This window comes from Theropithecus gelada, chromosome 14 (assembly GCF_003255815.1).
Source record: "Theropithecus gelada isolate Dixy chromosome 14, Tgel_1.0, whole genome shotgun sequence".
In the NCBI taxonomy this organism is placed as follows: Eukaryota; Metazoa; Chordata; class Mammalia; order Primates; family Cercopithecidae; genus Theropithecus; species Theropithecus gelada.
This window is the reverse complement of record NC_037682.1, coordinates 108,240,096-108,256,826: the sequence shown is the minus strand read 5'-3', so window position 1 is coordinate 108,256,826 and position 16,731 is coordinate 108,240,096.

The following is a 16,731-nucleotide window of genomic DNA, read 5'->3' as shown; positions in this document are numbered from 1 at the left end:
GCTCTGTGGCCCAGGCTGGAGTGCAGTGGCCGGATCTCAGCTCACTGCAAACTCCGCCTCCCGGGTTCACGCCATTCTCCTGCCTCAGCCTCCCGAGTAGCTGGGACTACAGGCGCCCGCCACCTCGCCCGGCTAGATTTTTGTATTTTTTAGTAGAGACGGGGTTTCACCGTGTTAGCCAGGATGGTCTTGATCTCCTGACCTTGTGATCCGCCCATCTCGGCCTCCCAAAGTGCTGGGATTACAGGCTTGAGCCACCGCGCCCGGCCAAGAAATCTTAAATCACTTTTTTTCCCTTAACAAAGGAATATATTATTTATTTATTTATTTATTTTTGAGGTGGAGTCTCGCCCTGTCGCTCAGGCTGGAGTGCAGTGGCACGATCTCGGCTCAGTGCAACCTCCGCCTCCCGGGTTCACGCAATTCTGCCTCAGTCTTCCGAGTAGCTGGGATTACAGGCACGTGCAGGAATGTATTATTTATTTTTAAGCAGAGATTGAGGTGTAGGGAAAGCAGTTAGTTTCTATTTCAGGTGAGCTCTGTGTTTATTTAGAAGGCATTAGTGAACATTTAAAAACTCCACTCCCTCCAATTTCTCTGCCTTTAAGTGTGAGAACACAGCACATCTTGTAGGGCAGAGATCCCAAGCCTGTCCAGACCCTAACTGACTGTCATTTCCTAGGCTGTCTACTAGAGGGCAGTGTGATATGCCTTTTCTATACTGGTGAAAACAGGGCCCTGTGTCTATACACACTTCATAATAATAGGCCTTAGATCTAGAACATAATCCTGTTTCCAATACGGAAAAGATTTTCAAGAGAGAGAACTAGTATTTAGGTTTTGATCAGAATCTCCCTTACTTGGGCTTTGGAAACCTTTCTCTACGTGGAAGATTTTTTTTCTCCTTTTAATCAAATCAGACTCCTTTGCTCTCCTTTCTTACGCCTCTTCCACTTTCAAGTTTAGACTTAAGAAGCCATGAGCAATGTGAAAAACCTCTGGATTGTACACTTTAAAAGGGTGAACTTTATGGTATAATTATATCTGAATTCAAAAATATTAAAACAGGCCAGGAATGGTAGTGCATTCCTGTAATTCCAGCTACTCAAGAGGTCAAGGTGGGAGGATCACTTAAGCACAGCAGTTCAGGACCAGCCTGGACAATGAGACCCCATCTCAGTGAAATAAATAAAATCAAAAAAATGTAAAAACAAAAAAGAAGAACCACTGAGCAGACACTCTGGCTCAGATAGAATATAATAGTAGTAATTGACTGGAATGACTCAGTCTCTCCTTTGTACCTGGATGATTCAGACTTGATGGTGTTGATCTTGGCCTTTCACAGCTTCACCCTTTCAGAAAACAAGGGCATGTGGGTGATCTTGGTGGTACGTTGATACTCAGGCGGTACCTGTGAGCCCACCCCCTTGGGAGGGGACAGAGAGCAGTCAGCTGAAAAAGGAGTCAGTCTTTTCCTCTCTGCATATCACATCCAGCGCCCTCTGTCAGCTAAGGAATTACAAGGTGTGTAACTTTATCCTGTCACACGTAAAAATGCAATCTCTAGTGCTTAGTAAACAGGGCCTGTTTTCTTTATTTTCCTTTTAATAGGAGAGGAAGCATTTGTGCAGAGAGATTAACATGCTCAAAATCGCTCTGAGTTGGGAAAGAGTCAGAATTTAAACAACAGATTCCTCTCCCTGCAGTTGTCACCCCCACCTATCTTTACCCCAGTAGCAAGGTAAGAGGTGAGGGGGCAGTCCAAGGGACTGTTTCCTGCCCAGAGCAGTTCGTAAGGGCTTCTCATAGCCTCTGCAAGGAGGTCCATAGCATACTTGAGGCTGAGTTCCCCAGTCCTGGAAGAATTGGTTGCTAATAGTTTCAGTTTGGAAGTTGGCTTTGAAGATCCCAAGTGTGATAGAGGGGCACTCGCCCTTGACTCTTTTGTGTGTGTGTGTTTTTCTTTTTTTTAATTTGGACAGAGTTTCATTCTGTCACCCAGGCTGGAGTACAGTGGCATGATGTCAGCTCACTGCAACCTCTGCCTCCTGGGTTCAAACAATTCTGCCTCAGCCTCCTGAGTAGCTGGGATTACAGGTGTGCGCCACACAGCCAGCTAATTTTTGTATTTTTAGTAGAGACCAGGTTTCACCATGTTGACCAGGCTGGTCTCGAACTCCTGATCTCAGGTGATCCGCCCACCTCACCTCCCAAAGTGTTGGGATTACAGGCGTGAGCTGCCATGCCCGGTCCCTTGACTCTTTTTACCAGAGGCTTGGGAGGAGGTAGACAAGACCTCTGAGAAGAGAGGAATGCCTGTCTGGGGAAAAAAATTATCATTTTAATTGCTCTCTTTCATTAAGTACTTACTGTGTGTCAAACATATATGTCTAGTGTGTACTTACATTACCTCTGTTGTCAGGGAGAGATCAGTCTGTGAATGGTTGCAGGTTAGGGAAAGCCGTATATCTGGGTCTCCCAAGAAAAGCGGGGTTGGGATATCCCAGCAGGATAAACTCTTCTTTGTTCTCCCCCATATACCCTGAAGTAATAGTTAGGACCTTCATGCTGATTACTTGTTGACAGAGAGCTGGGGCACTTTACCCTGGTCACTGTGTCCCCGTCAAACTTGACAGTACTATTCCCACCCAGGATGGCTGTCTCCTGCTTTGGCCGGCTCAGGTCTTCATGCAGGTAAGTAGTGGGCTGCCAGCCAGGGGCAGTTTCCTTCTGCACACGCTGGATATGTTTGCTGCATGGGGAAAAATTAATGCTGCAGGATGGAGCCATGCGAAGGGGCTTCAGGCGGTATTTAACATCCCCTGGGGCTGTTTCCTCCTGGGCTTCCAACTGCTGAAAAGCAACTAGCTTTTGCCGCTTCCCCTAGTGGGAAGTTCAGTTTGTTGGGGGTCAAGCGGGGGTGGGGGATCCTTCTGACCTTCCCTTCATTAATGGGGCTTAGTAGGGGAAGTCAGTGGTGATCAGTCTCCTAGAGTGAGAGGTCATCAAAAAGTAACTATCAAGTTACTTAACTTCTCTGAGCCACAGTTGCCTTATTTGGTTTTATTTTTGTTTTTTGTTTTTTGTTTTTGATACAAAGTCTCGCTGTTGTCCCTCAGGCTGGAATGTAGAGGCACAATCTCGGCTCATTGCAACCTCTGCCTCCTGGGTCAAGTGATTTCCTGCCTCAGCCTCCCAAGTAGCTGGGATTACAGGCTCCTGCCACCACGCCCGGCTAATTTTTGTATTTTTAGTAGAGACGGGGTTTCACTATGTTGGCCAGGCTGGTCTCGAACTCCTGACCTCAGGTGATCCACCTGCCTCGGCCTCCCAAAGTGCTGGGATTACAGGTGTGAGCCACCACACCTGGCCACACAATTTCCTTATTTGTAAAATCAGGATAATGCATCCCTTTCTGGTTCTTGAGAGGATCTGAAATAAAGTTATCTAGCATAGTGTCTGGCATGTAGTAGGTGCTTAATAAATAATATCTTCTCTTAAAATAGATACTTAAAGAGCATGTCTGCTGCCTCAGTGGCACATGTCCCAGTCTCTGTTGACCCCTCTCTCATCTCATTCCTGGCCTTACCTGAACACCAGGGTTACTGTTCTCTGGCTGGGTTTGGAGAGCCAGTGTCTCTTGCTGGGTGGGACTGAGGGATGTACTATTTGAAGAAGAGTAGTCAAACAGGTGGGGATCTTCTGTCCCCTGGAGAGGGGGTGTCTAGAAGTGGGGGAGAAGTGATTGACTTGTTCCAGGGATTCTTGCCTATCTCATGGTAGCCTTCTTATGGTATCCCATTGCCCCCTGTCAGGGAAGAGGTGGGTGCTGGTGGTGGTGTCCAGACAAGACCTAGTTTGAATTTATTTGAAACTAGGTACATAAGAACTAGTGGTGGGGGTGGGGAGGGGTGGGGACTTCTCTGCATTTAACATTTAAGGGCATGTGGAATTTTAAAAGCAGTTTTCACCAGCATTTCATGTTTGGTTGTTTCTTTTGGCTTTGAGCATAGTGCTGGTTGGGGGCAGGGTGGCTTACAGTGAAGATGGTCAATGGTGGACTCCTGCGTAGGTGGGTGGAACTCCATGTAGGAAAACACATTACCCCTGGGCTTAGTGCGGTTGCCACGGTGTCTGTGTCTCCTAAGGGGCAGGAAAAAGAATAGTCTTTAGGAGCAAAAAAGGAAGATAATTGAGTCAGGGGTTTTGTTCTCTCTCTGCTTCCAAAGCTGCAAGGCTATATCCATGAGACCTTGAGGAAGCCCTTCCAGTTCCTCAGTGGGAGGGAAGAAGTTTGGCCCTCTGCACTGGCTGCATTTTGACAGAAGTAAAACTCTTGACTCAGCCTTCAAAGTTCAAGGGTGGGATACTGGGAGAGGATGGGCAGCTTTTTGGCTGTTAAGAAAGTCCCATTTTTGGCCAGTATAAAGTAGAGGAGGCAGAGTGGGGTGAGGTATGTGGGAGTCCTGTGGGATGGAGAAAGCAGGCTGCCAAGGGCCATGTTACCTGTGGGTGATGCGGAGAGGCTGTGGTCGTAATGGGGAGCAGGTAGTGAGAACTCTGTGGGGAGGGCTGTGTTTGAACCACTGAGGTCTGAGCAGGGCGAGGGCAGGAAGCACCCTGTGTTCTTTGCCTATCCACCCTGCATTAGAGGGAGGGGAGCAGAGAGCAGGAGCTCTGGGACAGGGAGGGGAGTGAGAGGGGGATGCCAGGTAGTGGGTGAGTAGAGGACTCTTATCCGCAGTCTCAGAGCGCACAGAGATGGCTGAAGGTGCCAGTTTAAGTGATGCCTCCTGGTCATGCTGGGAGTAGCTTCTGTGCTCAGCCCCGTCTTCTGTCCCCCTTTTGAGTGGGCACCTATGCTTTGGCAAATGGACTTTGGTTCAGAGGTTTGGTGTCTTAGGTTGCCTCGAGCCTGCACTGGCTTTGGGAGAGGAGGTAGAGGCAGCTGTGTCCCTAGCAATGGATGACTGTGGCCAGCAGTTAAGGGAAGGGTCCAACTCTGAATCTCCACTGTGTGTGCGTGTGTGTGTGCGCGTGTGTGTGTGTATGTGCATGCATGCACGTGCCCAATCTCTGGCCCTCATCTCTGCTTCCCACACCCACCCCCCACCCACGTGCACACACCAGGTGTTGTCCTGAAACCTGAGACAGAGGGGTGAGCTACATCTTGTCAGTTGTGTAGATCTGCCAGTAGCTCTACAGTGGCTCCCTTTCAGAACCTGGAATCACAAAATAAGAATCTCAGAGTTGGAAGATACCTTAAAGGGCTTCTAGTTATTCCACCTTCCCCATACCAATTAGTGTGAAAGTATTTCCATCAGTTCACTAGCTCAACTGCTGTTCCCCTCTAGTACCATGGAAATGCAGTGTTTATTCGATTAATCCTAGAATCAAAGTTGGAAAGTGCCTTCGACAAGAGCTAATCCTCACACTCACCCCAGTGCCAGGATCCCCTGGCAAAACACATTTATGTGACGTGCCGTTCCACTCACATTTGAATACTTTCTTCTCTGTCTCCCCTCCTGGGACATATGGATTCCATTCCTGAGCAACTCTAACTTTTTTCCAGTTGTCTTTTCCTATGGCTTCACCATTTGTCTGAATTATCCAACTTGGGGCTTATAAAAAAAAAGACGAACTCTTTTCTATCTGACACAATTTTAGATGCGTTGGGGTAAATTTTTCTCCCTGTGCTCTACCTGTTTCCCTTCCTGGGGCCACAGCATTAAGCTAATAGGAGGAGAGCCTTGCATTAAAACTTATACAGGAAAGGAAGCAGACAATCTTTTAAATAATAAGATAGTAGGAAATTTATCTTCATACACACAGTTTTATTTTTGAAATTATTATATTCTTATTTGTATAAATGTATGGAATACAGGGGCAATTTTGTTCCATGCACAGCTTGTGTCCTGGTGAATTCAGGGCTTTTAGTGTATCCATCACCTGAATAATGTACATAACGCTAATTAAGTAATTTCTCATCATTCACCCCCCCCCCACCCTTCCAAGTCTCCATTGTCTATCATTCCATGCTCTTATGTCCATGTCTACACGTTATTATTAATATTATTATTATTATTGAGACGGAGTCTCGCTGTGTCACCTAGGCTGGAGTGCAGTGGCGCGATCTCGGCTTACTGCAAGCTCCGCCTCCCGGGTTCACACCATTCTCCTGCCTCAGCCTTTCAAGTAGCCAAGTAGCTGGAACTACAGGCGCCCGCCACCACGCCTGGCTAAGTTTTTGTATTTTTAGTAGAGATGGGGTTTCACTGTGTTAGCCAGGATGGTCTCTTTCTCCTGACATCGTGATCTGCCCATCTCGGCCTCCCAAAGTGCTGGGATTACAAGCGTGAGCCGCCGCACCTGGCCTACATTATTATTATTTTTGAGACGGAGTCCCACTTAGTCACCCAGGCTGGAGTGCAATGGTGCAATCTCGGCTCACTGCACCCTCTGCCTCCTGGGTTCAAACAATTCTCTTGCCTCAGCCTCCCGAGTAGCTGGGATTACAGGCAAACACCACCATGCCCACATAATTTTTTTTCTTCTTTGTACTTTTAGTAGAGACAGGGTTTTGCCTTGTTGGCCAATCTGGTCTTGAACTCCTGACCTCAGGTGATCCACCCGCCTCAGCCTCCCAAAGTGCTGGGATTACAGGCGTGAGCCACCGTGCCCAGTGTGTACACATTATTTAGCCCCCACTTACAAGAGAGGACATGCAATATATGTCTTTCTGTGTCTGATTTTGTTTCACTTAAGATAATGGCTTCCAGTTCCATCCATGTTGCTGCAAAAGACCATGATTTCATTCTTTTTTTTATGACCGAGTAGTATTCCATTGTGTATATATACTACAGTTTCTTTATCCAATCATCCATTGATGGCCACTTAGATTGAGGTTGATTCTATATTTTTGCTATTGTGAACAGTGCTGTGATAGACATATGAGCACACACAGAAGATTTAATGGCGTTCATGGATACTTCTCCTGGAGGGCCTCGTCCCTCTCCTCTACCCTCACTTCAACAGCAGAACCAAGCGTGACAACCTGTGCCAGAGGCTGACACCAGAGGGAGAGGCAGGAGGAGAAAAGGATGCAGGACCCTAGGAGAGCCATAATGTTGCCATTAGAAGAAAGCTGTTGGGCCCATTTGACTTTTTTTCCCCCCCCCGTTTCTTCAACCATCCTTTTTAATGCATGATTTTGAGTCTGACACTGACTTCTCTGAACTCATTCCAGTTGGAGTGAGCTGGGCCATAATGTTCAAAGTGTGCTGATCACAGTACAATCGGTATCACTTCCCTCAGTGTAGACATTATGCGTGTGTGTGTATATATGTATAGTGTAACCTCAAACTCCTGGGCTCAAGGGATCCTTCTTGCCTCAGCCTCCTGAGTAGCTGAGACCATAGGTGTGCACCACCATGCCTGGCTAAATTTTAAATATTTTGTAGAGATGGGGTATTGGTATGTTGCCCAGGCTGGTCTCCAACTCCTGGGCTCAAGTGATCCTCTTGCCTCAGACTCCCAAAATGTTGGGATTACAGGCATGAGCCACCACACTCAGCTAGATATTCTATTTTATTTTATTAATTAATTTTTTTAGTGGGTTAAGGAGTGGAAAGTTTAATAGAAGAAAGCTAAGAGGAGAGCAGCTCCTTGCAAAAGAGAGAGAGATGTCTGAAAAAAGCCTAGATATCCTATTTTAATCAGTGTATTTAAGATTGGATTAGCTTTTTTTTTTTTTTTTTTTTTTTTTTTTTTGAGATGGAGTCTCATTCTTTTTGCCCAGGCTGGAGTGCAGTGGCATAATCTCAGCTCACTGCAACCTCTGCCTCCCAGGTTCAAGCCATTCTTTTGGCTCAGCCTCCCGAGTAGCTGGGATTACAGGCACCCACCACCACGCCTGGCTAATTTTTGTATTTTTTAGTAGAGATGGGGTTTCACCATGTTGGCCAGACTGGTCTCAAACTTCTGACCTCAGGTGATCCACCTGCCTGCCTCGGCCTCCCAGAGTGCTGGGATTACAGGTGTGAGCCACCATGCCCGGCCTAGATTAGCTTTCATATGACCACATCACACCATGGATTCCCACTGCACTATTTTCAGAAGCTCCTGTGTCTCCTTTACACTTATTGTGAGAAAGGAGATGGAGCCATGTTGCACCCATGTCTTTATTTGTGCAGTTGGTGTTTTGGACTCAGTATAGTTACCGTCAGCCTCTAGAAATCCTACTTTCTTGTTCTTCTATGCTTTCTCAGCATGAAAGTGGTAGGATGCTAAGCCTGGTCCTAGTTTGTCTTGGTGCAGGAGAGGAGGAGGCCGGAATGGGGATTACTTGGGCCCAGTTACACTCCTGAGGCTCAGATGAGCCCGGCCAACATGGCCTCATGCTGGAGAGGACTTAGCTTCTGAGTCAATTTGAAAAGTCTTTTGATATGAATTAAAGAGAAAATGTGGGCTGGGGGCAGTGGCGCATGCCTGTAATCCTGGTGCTTTGGGAGGCTGAGGTGGGTAGACTGCTTGAGCCCGGGAGTTTGAGACCAGCCTGGGCAACATAGTGAGACCTTGTCTCTACAGTAAGTTAAAAGTTAGCTGGGCGTGGTGGCACCCACCTGTCGTCCCAGCTACGTGACAGGCTTGAGGTGGAAGGATCACTTGAGTCTGGGAGGTTGAGGCTGCAGTGAGCTGTGATTGAGCCACTGCAGCCAGGGTGATGGAGTGAGACTCTGTCTCAAAAAAAAAAAAAANTGGGCCGTGAGTGTGTGTGTGTGTGTGTGTGTGTGTGCATGCGTGCGCACATGTGGTTCCAGGCTGGAACCAGAGCAGGAACCACCCCGTCCCTGCTTTGGCCCACTGGACTGACCAAATGCTTCTCCAGGCAGGGACTGGTGTGCCTCAAGATGAAACTGATGGTGTTCTGGGCCTTTCACTCTCTCACTGGAGCCAGGACTGGAAGTTTTGTACCAGGGAATGCTCTGGTTTGGGCCTCACCCATATCCACTTACCAGGCTCCCCCTTGCCACTAGGCCCTCTCCCGACCTCCTGGCAGGACAGATCCCCCTGCCACCACCCACCAATGCCTGCGCTTCTTGGAGCCCACAGTGGCTCCTTCAGGGCTGCCCCCTTGGCCCATGTGGTAGGAGGCTCAGGGGCTGATGAATGAGATGTAGGTGAGTACCAGTGCTCTCAGCCGGGCTGTTGGGCTGTGATTTGTCATCTCTCACCCAGCACATTCCCATTTCCCCAGAGGCAGGCTCCATATTAACAAGTCCTCTACTTAGGAATATAAATGGGGCACTTGGAATTGCTCCTGACAGCCGGAAGACACGAATGCATTCAGGCCTTGGAGGTGGGAGCCGGAGGGGAGCAGGGGGAGAGCTTCATGCAGAGGTGCCCCCAGACCAGCTGGGAGGGCAGCGCCCCATCAGCCTGATTCTGAGGTGTGGACCTTGGAAGAAGGGAGGTCCCTGCTGCCTGGCCTGGGGCTGGGCCGGGGATGGCTGCACCTCAGGGCTGATGGACCTGTCCCCCTGCTCTTTCAGGCAGGACCTTCCACCAGAGGGACCTCAGCTGCTGTGCCCTGAGAGGCTGCTCCCCCAGCAGGAGTTTTCGTGCCATCACAGCGACTGCTGATGGGTCACTTCTACCAGCCCTGTTAGCTGTCCCGTCTCCAGCTCCAGGCTGTGCATTCCTGGGAACCTTCCCTACCCTCCCTTGGGCCACCTGCCTGGACCCTCATGGTGCCTTGGGTGAAGCAGCAGTGCTGGGAGAAGAGAGGCAGCTTCGCTGGGCCCGGCGCTGCTCTGGCTTCCAAGGCTGAGTCCTCAGGTGGACTTGCTGCAGCCAGTTGAGTAGGTTCCGGTGCCCTGACCCGGGTGACACTCTGAGGGGGTGGGCCCCAGAGATATGATGGTGTAATCCCTGCCTTCAGAGGCTCCAGTTCACTGGGGGGACGGCTGGGGAGGGGAGAACCGATGGTCCTGAAAGGTGTGCTGGGCTCTGAGAGGTGACCTTGGTACCCCTGGCAGGAGATCAGGGAAGGGAGAAACTGTGGACTGAGTGCTGTAGTGTGGAGAGAGGGCTCAGTGAAAGCTTCCTGGAGAGGCAGAGTGCTGGGGCGTGCAGGATGGAGAGGAGTGGGCGAGAGCCTTGGAGGAAGGCCACAGGCCCAGTGTGGGGAAGTGTTCTGGTTATTGTCCCAGGGCCAGAATCCTGCTTCCTGGGGGCAGCTTCCTGCTGACTTCTAATGCCGCCTTCAGCTGGGGAGGGATGGGAGGCGGATGAGGTGAAAAGGATGAGATGGAGTCGGGTATGGCTTGGCCTTTTGGGGCCGCAGCATTCTGGCCCCTCAACTCCAGTACCTGGATAAAGTCTCCAAGCCTAGGGGCCTGCTGCCGTCTCAGTGGGTGTGGGTGTGCCCATCGGGCGCAGCTTTCCACTTCACCTGGGGCTCAGGCCCCCGGCACCTGGCTGGCCTGGGTGGGTGTGGAGGTGTCTGGTGCAGTTAGCCTCATGGCCACTAGAGGGGAGTCCAGGCCCGTGTTTCTCTCTTTCCAGCGACAGTGGGCCCAGGCAGGGAAGAGGAGATCGGGGTGCGGGGTGCTGGTGCTGGTGTCCACGTTGGCGTTCTTTGTGCTGGGAATGAGGGTGCCTGTTCTGCTTCCTATTAATGCCTGAACTGTTCAGTTCCAAGTTAGGGATAAAAAATCTCTAGAAATCTGGGAGCCCTGGAAAAAAGGCATTATTTAAACATTTAATATCTACAATATTTTTCTTCTTTTAGATACAGGGTCTTGCTCTGTCATTCAGGCTGGAGTGCAGCAGCGCGATTATAGCATACTGCAACCTGGAACTCCCGGGTTCAAGCCATCCTCCTGCCTCAGCCTCCCAAGTAGCTGGGACTACAGGCATGTGCAACCACACCCAGCTAATTTTGTTTTTGTTTTTGCTTTTTTTTTTTTTTTTCTTGTGGCGATGGGGTTTTGCTATGTTACACAGGCTGGTCTTGAGCTCCTGGCCTCAAGCAATCCTCCCGCCTTAGCCTCCCATAGCACTGGGATTACAGGTGTGAGCCACTGTGCCTGGTGACAATTCTTATTTTAGTCTCTTTTACAAAAATGGGTTCTGAATGTAGAGGACCCTGTAACGGGTGGTCAAAGTCACAGGCTTTGGTGTAGTGTAGACTGCCTGGGTGGAATTCCAGCTTCACTGCCTAGTGGCTGGGTGACCTTGGGCAGGTCAAATAACATCTCTAAGCCTTGGTTGTTCCCACTGGAAAATGTGGGTTATAATGCCTACCTCATAGGCATAAACCACAAGGGTCATTTAGCACACACCTGCCATATAGTAAGTGCTCCAGTGTAGCTTTTTACTTTTCCTGATAAGCAATCACATTTGATTAAGATGTGATGTGGTTTGGCTGCGTCTGAGTCCCCACCTGAATCTCATCTCGAATTGTAGTTCCCATAATCCCCGTGTGTCGTGGGAGGGACCAGGTGGAGATCATTGAGTCATGGGCGCGGTTTCCCTCATCCTGTTCTCGTGATAGTGAGTTAGTTCTCACGAGATCTGATGGTTTTATAAGAAGCTCCGCGGCTTTTCTGGGCCCTCAGTCTTCGCCTCCCTGCAGCCGTGTGAGGAGAGATGTGTTTGGTTTCCCTTCTGCCACGATTGTACGTTTCCTCCTGGCCCCGCAGAACTGTGAGTCAATTAAACCTCTTTTCTTTATAAATTGCGCCGTCTTGGGCAGTTCCTTTTTTTTTTTTGAGACAGAGTCTCCCTCTGTTGTCCAGGCTGGAGTGCAGTGGTGAAATCTCAGCTCACTGCAACCTCTGCCTCCCGGGTTCAAGTGATTCTTCTTCCTCAGCTTCCCGAGTAGCTGGGATTACGGTCATGCGCCACCACGCCTAAGTTTTGTATTTTTAGTAGAGATGGGGTTTCACATGTGGCCAGGCTGGTCTTGAACTCCTGACCTCAGGTGATCTGCCTGCCTCAGCCTCCCAAAGTGCTGGGATTACAGGCGTGAGCCACCATGTTTGGGCAGTTCTTTATAGCAGCACGAGAACAAACTAATACAAGATGAAAGAGTAAAGGCCCAAATTTAAAGAAAAACACTGCTTTCCCTTCCATTAGCATTTTAAAGACACCCCCCCACTCCCTGCTACCCCCGGCCATGAATAAATTAGAAAAACTTCCTTCAACCCTGACATTTTCTAGGTCTTAATATAAAAATGAATGACTGCCAATTTGCACCTTCATTTATGTCTCACATTTCCTGAGGTGTGATTGTCTGCTGGCCACCCCAGGCCCCTCTGCAACTGAGTAGGGCCGCGGCTGCATCATAGGATGCTGGCACCAGGGAGCCCTCCAGCTCCCGGCTCTCCTCCCCAGCTTCACATTAGGATCATCTGGGCACCGTAGAAAAGACCAGTGCCTGAGCCCCACCCCCAGAGGTGCTTATTCACTTGGTCTGGGGTGGCGCCCAGGTGCTGGACTGATTTGAAGCTGCCTGGGTGATTCACAGAGCATCCAGGGTTCAGGACCTTTGCTTGGAAGTTTTCCTCTGGTGGCGGGAGATGCCCCAGCGTCTCCTCGCTGTGGGCTCACAGAATTCTGTACACATTCAGGAGGAGAAATTTGGCTTGGTGTAGGAAGGCCCACTGGGTCATTCGTAAGGGGGCCTTGGTTCTGGTCCTGGCTTAGTTGTTGACTCTGGAGAGCCTCTTGGTAAGCACCCTGTCCCCTGGGCCTCAGTGTCCTCATCTATCAAAGGGGATGAACAGCACCTGTTGGGCCTAAGGGTCATGTGACCTGGGGATCAGCTGCAGCAATGCGAATGCTTCAGAAGGGTGTGAAGCCGAGATACTCACAAGTGGTTTCTCCTACCTGCCCTTTCAGAGAGGGGGTGGGTTCGTTTGCGAGAGCTGCTATAACAGAGCCCTCCGCACGGGGTGGCTTGAATGACAGAAATGCATGGCCTCATCGTTCTGGAGGCTAGAATCCAAGATTTCGGAATGAAGGCAGAGTTAGTGTCTTCTCTGGGTGGTGAGGGGAGGATCGGGTCCAGGCCCCTCTGCTTGGCTGTGGATGGTCTTCCCTCGGAGCACATCTCTGTGTCCACATTTCCCCTTTCTATAAGGACGCCAGTCATGTTGGATTAGGGCTCACCCTAACGACCTTTTTAAGTCATGACCTGAGTTTTAATAACTGGATTTTTGTTTTGTTTTGAAGACAGCATCTCGCTCTGTCACCCTGGCTGGAATGCAGTGGCACAGTCATGGCTCACTGCAGCCTCCACTTCCCACCTCGGCCTCCCAAGTAGCTGGGACTACAGGCATGGGCCACCACACTTGGCTCATTTTTTTTTTTTTTTTTTTTAATAGAGATGGGGTTTTGCCTTCTTGCCCAGACTGATCTTGAACTCCTGGGCTTAAGTAATCCACTTACCTTGGCCTCCCAAAGTGCTGGGATTACACGCATGAGCCACTGCACCCAGCCTTAATGACCTGATTTTGATTTGATTACCTCTGTAAAGATAATCAAGGCTCTGTCTCCAGTGAAATCTGAAACCACATTCCTGAGGTGCTGGGGTTTGGGACTTCTGTGCAGCAATTTTAGAGGACACACTTCAACCCATTGCAGGGAGCAGGAGAGTGCCTGAGTGCTTAGCTCAGAAAAGAGCAATGCAAACAACCAGCAAAAGACACTGCTGGGGGTCGGCCCAGCTTCCCTCTCTCCCAGAGAAACCCTCCCTCACCACTCCATCTCCTCACTTGGGCCTCCCCGACTGACTTGCCTTCTAAGTATTGGGAGGGTGGTGGGAGGGTGAAGGGTCAAAGTGTCACGTGACCCCACTGCAGGGGCACCAGGCACCTCCCAGTCTACCTGGGTGGTACTGCCTGAGCACCGCTCCTGCACCGCATGGCAGTCGGTGGAGGGGCAGTCCTGAGGAGAGGGAGTGGGGTCTGCATGGTAGTGCCCTCATGGTACCTGCATGGTGGCGGGTGGCCTGCTGGAGTCTGGGCAAGCTCTCGTCCTCCTTGTGGTGGGTGGGGAAGAGGAGGGGCGGGAGCACCAAAGAGAAAAGGCCTCATGGAATACGCAGACCAGGTGGGTGGAGCCTTGTTCCTGTAATTGACAAGAGCAGGGGCTGCCTCCCTCCTGCCCCTGCCCATGCCCAGGGATCCACCAGGTAGATTGGCTGTGTGAGTGTGTGTGTGAGAGAGTGCGAGTGAATGTGTCTGAGTGTGTGTGTGTGAGTGTATGTGAGTGTGTGTATGTGTGTGCACTTTGTGTGTGTGTGGAGGAGGGCAGGGGTTTCAGGCCTGCTGCTGGCCAGGTGTGCATCCATATTTATCAGGGGAGAGTCCCTGGAAAGCAGCCGGATGCTGAGCATGTGAGGCAATCTGCTTGGACCAGCTGCTCTGCTCGGGCCAGCCACTGGGAGGAGGAGATTTGGGATGTCAGCCTAAACAGCAGTACCCTGGTCTGTAGTGTTTGCTGATTTCTAAGGTGTAAATACCTCTACCATGGCTAAGTTCAAGCTGCCAACATGAAGCTAACAGGAATTTCAGGAATTCCCTTGGTGTAGGGAAGAAACTGGCCCAGAGGTGGAAGGGCCCATGGTCACATAGCGGGTTGATGAGGGACTCAGCTGAACGATGTTGCCAGATTGCACTGGAGTGTCTGTCTTCCTGGTGTCACCATTGATAATAGACGCTCTGTGACTGGGGGCAGGATGAGTGTCTGTCTTCCTGGTGTCACCATTGATAATAGACGCTCTGTGACTGGGGGCAGGATGATGAGGGGTCACTGTGGGTGCCATCCAGCCTGTGCCAATAATGACACCTAAGGACACTACAGAGCACTGTGTAGTTTAGGAAGTGCTTTCTTACCTGCTCGTTCTAAATGTAATTTTCACAGCCACACAGCCAAGCATCTATTGTTACATTTTGCAGATGAGGAGACTGAGGTTCAGAGCAATGATATGATTTCCCTAGGGTCATATGACCAGTACATGGCTGTGCATTCACCCAAACCTAGGTCTTCTGAGGCCAGTCTTGTTCTTACCACTGGCCCAGGATGCTGAGGTCATCATGCCCTCCCCTCAGTGCGGCCTCTCCAGGGGCCCAATGACCCTCCATCTATAAGACCTAGAGGTGGAGGTGGGGGTGTGTGTGCCCTGTGCCTTCTACTCTATCAGGCATGGGAGGGTCTCATAAGTACCTGCTGCTGGGTGATCTGGTGATCTGACCCTTGGGCTGAGACTCCCCGCCACACTCCCAACAGCTGTCCCCACCACTCAGCCTTAACCCCTGCACCCCCACAACCTCCCCAAGCCTTTCTCTTCCAACTGCCCCTGGACCACACAGGTGAGGGAGATGTACATGCGTGTAGGGGTGGTGGTGGTGTTTTTTTTTTTTTTTTAATACTGTGGCTCCATTCCTGGAACAAGATCTCTTCTCTATCCAGGATGAGATACACATGGAGGTCTCAGAACTGTCTGAGTCTCCCAGGCATGGCCCAATGTGTGGAAGGGGACTACAGCTGGTTTGGGAGATAGGCCAACAGACAGACCAACAGAGGGTGGAAAAGAAAGACAGTGAGGAAAAGAGACATCAAGACAGAACGTATTAGAGAAATAGTAAAAAGCAGATAACCAGCGCTCATATGTGCCAGACATGTGCTAAGTCTTTACTCTGTAACCCTCTGAGGTATATACTACTTTACCTCCATTTTACAGTCGATCCGGAGACGTTAAGTATCTTGCCCAAGGTCACACAGCTAGTGGGTGGTTAAGAGTATAACTCAGGCCGGGCGCAGTGGCTCAAGCCTGTAATCCCAGCACTTTGGGAGGCCAGACGGGTGGATCACGAGGTCAGGAGATCGAGATCATCCTGGCTAACATGGTGAAACCCCGTCTCTACTAAAAAATACAAAAAACTAGCCGGGCGCGGTGGCAGGCGCCTGTAGTCCCAGTTACTCGGGAGGCTGAGGCGGGAGAATGGCGTGAACCTGGAAGGCGGAGCTTGCTGTGAGCTGAGATCCGGCCACTGCACTCCAGCCTGGGCGACAGAGCGAGACTCCGTCTCAAAAAAAAGAGTATAACTCAAACCCATTATGTCTGTTCTCACCCATTACACTACCAGGCCTTGCTGCTAAGGACAGGGAAGCCAGAGTGAGTAAGACAAGGAAATGGAGAGGCAGGAGATTGAGAAGCCAGGTGTCCATTCCAGCACTCGTATATGCCTGGGAGGCAGTTTAGGGTGCCATGGTTGAGAGGCAGTGCAATATACAAGGAGGAAAAGGACCTGGCAAGGAGTAGGATAGTTCTTGTCAGCTGTGTGACCTTGGGCAAATCACTGTACCTCTCTGGGCCTTGGATTCTTCAGCTGAAAGAGAATAATAATTCTGCCCTGTCTTCCTCTCAGGCTGGTCCTAATGGTAATAAGAAATGATGGATGTGATTATATAATTGTTTAATAAAATATACTGAGCATCCACCACTTGTCAGACACTGGGAATAAGAATGAGAACAGGTCAGACAACATCCCAGTTCTTTGTAGGGCTTCCAGTCTAGAGAGTGATACAGGCCCCTGCAATAGAGAGTGGTAGGTGCTAAGTCCAGGAAGTGACAGAAGTTGAAAGAGGGGCACTTAACCCAGTTTAGGGGGTCAGAAAAGGCTTCCTGGAGGAAGTGACACTGCAGCTGAGACAGGATGA